Here is a 6365-nt window from a genome sequence, read left to right on the forward strand (position 1 = left end):
AAGGATGCAAGGAAGTTTATTTTATCTTGTGATGAATGTCAAAGGGTTGGTAATATCTCCAGACACAATAAAATGCCTATGAATTATACTCTTGTTATTGAACCGTTCGATTGTTGGGGATTTGATTTCATGGGACCTTTCCCCTCTTCAGAAGGTAACACTCATATACTTGTCGCTGTTGATTATGTTACTAAATGGGTGGAAGCCATACCCACAAAAAGTGCCGATGGTGAGACCTCTTTAAGAATGCTTTTAGATATTATTTTTCCTAGATTTGGAGTTCCTAGATATCTCATGACTGATGGAGGTTCTCATTTTATTCATGGTGGTTTTAGAAAAACTCTTGCTAAATATGGTATTAATCATAGAATTGCTTCCGCTTATCATCCTCAAACTAGTGGGCAAGTAGAATTGTCAAATAGAGAGATTAAATCTATCTTGCAAAAGAATGTTAGTAAATCTAGAAAGAATTGGGCTAGTAAATTGAAGGAAGCACTATGGGCTTATAGAACTGCTTATAAAAATCCCATGGGTATGTCACCTTATAAAATGGTTTATGGGAAAGCTTGTCATTTACCATTAGAACTAGAGCACAAAGCTTATTGGGCTGTAAGAGAACTAAATAAAGATCCTAAACTTGCCGGTAAGAAGAGGTTGCTACAATTGAGTTCTCTAGATGAATGGAGAAGCAAAGCTTATGAAAATGCTAAACTCTTTAAAGATAAAGTTAAGAAATGGCATGATAGAAGAATTATCAAAAGAGAATTTAATGTTGGGGATAAAGTCCTATTGTATCGGTCTCGTCTCAGATTTTTTGCAGGGAAATTACTCTCAAAATGGGAAGGACCATATGTCATTGTGGAGGTGTATCGTTCAGGAGCAATTGAAATTAGCTCTCTCCAAGGCGATGCCACACAAGTGGTGAATGGACAAAGACTCAAGCATTATATCTCTGTAGATTCTTATAATGAAGATGTTGATGTTATTCGAGTGGTAACTCCGGAAGCTTTCATCAAAGGTCAAATTGACAGTCCGGCAGAGTTCGACTTTGAATAGGTAACAATACTGGTAATAAAAGTTCGCGTTTTACTTTCCGAACAATGTTTTTGTTGTTTTTGGAAAATATGAAAAATTACGAGATCGAAACGGAGTGGAGGAGACGCACGAGGGCGTGCCCCCATAGGCCGGCGCGGGCCCCAGCCTGGCCGCGCCGCCCTATGAAGAGGGCCCCTCGTGGCCCCTCTCCGACTCTGGTTTGACCTGGTACTTTCCTTTTGTCGCAAAAATTTATTCTATATAATCCCCCGGACCCCTGGAGGTCCGTATATCGTTTTCTCGACATGTTTTGTTTCGAGCTGTTTTCTGCCAGGATCTGTCTTTGATCTAGAAGCACCATGGCCTCCAACAACAAGGGCAAGGGGCTTTCGGGGAAAGAAGTGAAGAAGATGTCGTCAAAACGAGAGCAACAAGCTGTTGGAAGCAAGCAAATCTTGGTGGGATCTGTTGACACTCGACATTCTTTTTCTCATAACTTGTAGGGACCCTTACCACCTACTCCTAGCCTCGACTCTTTCCCTGTTTTGGAAGAAGCTTTGCGGGTTACCGATGAGTTTTGTGATCAATACCGTGCTTTGAGAAGGGAAGTGGAGATACTTCAGGAGGAGAATCATCGACTTCGAAGAATGCTAGAGCGGTTCCTCACTCCCATCGAGGTTTTCCCATCATCACCACCACCGCCGACGGAGTAATTCATCATCGGTATTGGCATCCCCTTGGTTTGTTCCAAGCTTGGGGGAGTGCCGCGGTATCACATCATCACTATCTTTTACCTTTTATTATCAAGTAGTGTCATATCATGAGTAGGGAAGTTATCATATAAGATGGGTTGCGGTGTGGAAGTATCTCTCCTTTAGTTGGTTGTCTATGTATCCCTTGGTGTGAGTTATCGTTATGGAATATTAATGAGAAGTCTTATCATTTACATATTGCACATCTTATTTTAGTTTGCAATCTCTATTATATGATTGATCTTGTTATTAGTATTGGTATCACTTTGGGAGCATTGAGTAAATCTATTTGGTTTTGGCAAACTTAGCATTGGTCAATAGCAACAACACTTTGAGGTTTATGTAGAAAAGAGAAATACATGTAGTTGTTTCATTGTCTTTCTTTCTTGTTAGCTCTTAGCTTATTATTCTGAAGTTAAAATTGTTTGTGCTTACAAGGAAGATGCATGATTGTTTCTATCACATGTACATTTGTTTGTTTCCCTCAACTCTTATGCTTGCTAATCAACCTTGCTAGCCAAAGACCTGTACTGAGAGGGAATGCTTCTCGTGCATCCAAACTTTAACCCAAACCTATGCCATTTGTGTCCACCATAACTACCTATTACACGGTATTTTCTGCCATTCCAAGTAAATACTTCGTGTGCTACCTTTAAACAATTCAAACTTTATCATCCCTTATTTGTGTCAATGTTTTATAGCTCATGAGGAAGTATGTGGGTGTTGTATCTTTCAATCTTGTTGGTCAACTTTCACTAATGGACTAGTGGCTGCATCCACTTATCCAATAATTTTGCAAAAAGAGCTGGCAATGGGGTTCCCAGCCCCGATTAATTAACCTTCATAATTTTACAAATAGACACTCCTCCATGGTATGTGATTGTTGGACGGCACCCGAGGATTCGGTTAGCCATGGCTTGAGAAAGCAAAGGTGGGGAGGAGTGTCATCTAAATAAAACTAAAATAAAAAGACACTCCTTCATGGTATGAGAATGATTGGAGGCACCCGAGGATTCGGTTAGCCATGGTTTGTGAAAGCAAAGGTTGGAAGGAGTGTCAACCAAAAATAAAACTTTATGGGAGCCACTCTTCGAGAGTTTGTCTGGCAAGGGGGTTAGAGTACCCACTACCATTCGTTGACAACAACAAACACCTCTCAAAACTGTACTTTTATGCTCTCTATGTGATTTCAAAACTGAAAAAGCTCTAGCACATGATTTAATCCCTGCTTCCCTCTGCGAAGGGCCTGTCTTTTACTTTATGTTGAGTCAGTAAACCTATTTCCCTCCATCTTAAGCAAGCATTTGAGTTGTTTTGATCAAATCATTTATATTGTGATCTGCTTCATCATGCCTTTTATTCTTCCTTGTTTAGTACAAGTTTTATCTGAATGAATATAGCTTTGAAAGTTATCAATGATTATGAGGATATTATTATGATTGAATATGCAAGTTGTGCCATATAAGCTTTAACATAAGAGCGCTGCTCAATAGATAAGTACAATCTGTTAATTGTTCTCTGACCAAGAACGAAGTTTGCCATCACCAACTATGATTTCTTATGCACCTTTATTTGTGATTACCTTCTACTTGTTTCAAGTTGAATTATATGAGGAAGTTGTTCACTAGAATGTCTTGTGTGAATTAATATGATGCTTCTTGTCCGTATTTGGTTTATCGACTCTTCACCCCATAAACATGTGGTCCTGTTTACCGAGTTCAGTTTCGCTTGGGGACAAGCGAAGTCTAAGCTTGGGGGGAGTTGATATGTCCAATTTGCATCACTATTTTATATCATAATTTACTGTTATTCATTGATATATTTCATATTTAGAGGTGATACTTATGTTATTTCATCTATTTTGCATGTTTTATGATTGTTGGAGAATCGCGCACCGGAATCAGGATTCTGCTGGAAAAAGCGCCGTCAGAATGCAATATTTTGGAAGATCAACAATTGACGGAAATTATACTGAAAATCCTATTTTTCCAGAAGACGAAGGTAGCCAAAAGGAGGAGCCGAGGAGGGCCACCATGGCCCCCCCATAGGCCGGCGCGGGCCCATGCCTGGCCGCGCCGCCATGTGGGGAGGGGGCCCACAACCCCCTCTGGCCTCCTCTCCTTTGCGTACTTCTTCGTCCCAAAAACCTAAGCTCCAGGGGATAGTCGCGAAGAGTCACAGCCGCCTCTGCGGGGCGGAAAACACCAGAGAGAAAAGAGCTCTCCGGCAGGCTGAAATCTGCCGGGGAAATTCCCTCCCGGAGGGGGAAATCGACGCCATCGTCACCGTCATCGAGCTGGACATCATCTCCATCATCGTCACCATCATCTCCATCATCATCACCGCCGTATCCACCGCTGCACCTCGTCACCGCTGTAACAATTAGGGTTCGATCTTGATTGTTTGATAGGGGAAACTCTCCCGGTATTGATTTCTACTTGTTATTGATGCTATTGAGTGAAACCATTGAACCAAGGTTTATGTTCAGATTGTTATTCATCATCATATCACCTCTGATCATGTTCCATATGATGTCTCATGAGTAGTTCGTTTAGTTCTTGAGGACATGGGTGAAGTCTAAATGTTAGTAGTGAATTATGGTTGAGTAATATTCAATGTTATGATATTTAAGTTGTGGTGTCATTCTTCTAGTGGTGTCATGTGAGCGTCAACTACATGATACTTCACCTTTATGGGCCTAGGGGAATACATCTTGTATTCGTTTGCCAATTGCGGGGTTGCCGGAGTGACAGAAACCTGAACCCCCGTTTGTATATCGATGCAGGAGGGATAGCAGGATCTCAGAGTTTAAGGCTGTGGTTAGATTTATCTTAATTACTTTCTTGTAGTTGCGGATGCTTGCAAGGGGTATAATCACAAGTATGTATTAGTCCTAGGAAGGGCGGTGCATTAGCATAGGTTCACCCACACAACACTTATCAAAACAATGAAGATTAATCAGCTATATGAAGCGAAAGCACTAGACTAAATTCCCGGGTGTCCTCAAGAACGTTTAGTCATTATAAGTAAACAAACCGGCTTGTCCTTTGTGCTAAAAAGGATTGGGCCACTCGCTGCAATTATTTCTCTCGCATTTTACTTACTCGTACTTTATTCATCTGCTACATCAAAACCCACTGAATACTTGTCTGTGAGCATTTATAGTGAATCCTTCATCGAAACTGCTTGTCAACACCTTCTGCTCCTCGTTGGGTTCGACACTCTTATTTATCGAAAATACTACGATACACCCCCTATACTTGTGGGTCATCAATACCCCAGTACCGAGAGCCACGATACGGAAAACCTTCCAGAGACACCGCCGCCGCCAATCCCATCTCGGGGGATTCAGGAGATCGCCTTCGGCACCCTGCCGGAGAGGGGAATCATCTCCCGGAGGACTCTTCATCGCCATGATCGCCTCCGGATTGATGTGTGAGTAGTTCACCCCTGGACTATGGGTCCATAGCAGTAGCTAGATGGTCGTCTTCTCCTCATTGTGCTATCATTGTTGGATCTTGTGAGCTGCCTAACATGATCAAGATCATCTATTTGTAATGCTACATGTTGCGTTTGTTGGGATCCGATGAATATGGAATACTATATTATGTTGATTATCAATCTATCATATATGTGTTGTTTAAGATCTTGCATGCTCTCCGTTGCTAGTAGAGGCTCTGGCCAAGTTGATACTTGTAACTCCAAGAGGGAGTATTTATGCTCGATAGTGGGTTCATGCCTCCATTAAATCTGGGACAGTGACAGAAGGTTCTAAGGTTGTGGATGTGCTGTTGCTACTAGGGATAAAACATCAATGCTTTGTCTAAGGATATTTGTGTTGATTACATTACGCACCATACTTAATGCAATTGTCTGTTGTTTGCAACTTAATACTGGAAGGGGTGCGGATGCTAACCTGAAGGTGGACTTTTTAGGCATAGATGCATGCTGGATAGCGGTCTATGTACTTTGTCGTAATGCCCAATTGAATTTCACACTACTCATCATGATATGTATGTGCATTGTCATGCCCTCCTTATTTTTCAATTGCCCAACTGTAATTTGTTCACCCAACATGCTATTTCTTATCGGAGAGACACCACTAGTGAATTGTGGACCCCGGTCCATTCTTTTACATCGAATACAATCTACTGCAATACTTGTTCTTAATGTTCTTTGCAAACATCATCTTCCACACTATACATCTAATCCTTTGTTACAGCAAGCCGGTGAGATTGACAACCTCACTGTTAAGTTGGGGCAAAGTACTTTGGTTGTGTTGTGCAGGTTCCACGTTGGCGCCGAAATCCCTGGAGTTGCGCCGCACCACACTCCGCCACCAACAACCTTCAACGTGCTTCTTGACTCCTACTGGATTCGATAACCTTGGTTTCTTACTGAGGGAAAACTCGCCGATGTACGCATCACACCTTCCTCTTGGGGTTCCCAACGGACGCGTGCTGTACCGTCACAAGCACACGTCAAGTATCCACTAATTCCTAACTTTTCATCATGGATCCGGCTTCCTTCATGAGTCTTCATGGATCCAACTTCTTGCATAGGACGGGTTGGATTTGC

This window comes from Lolium perenne, chromosome 4 (assembly GCF_019359855.2).
Source record: "Lolium perenne isolate Kyuss_39 chromosome 4, Kyuss_2.0, whole genome shotgun sequence".
Lineage (NCBI taxonomy): Eukaryota > Viridiplantae > Streptophyta > Magnoliopsida > Poales > Poaceae > Lolium > Lolium perenne.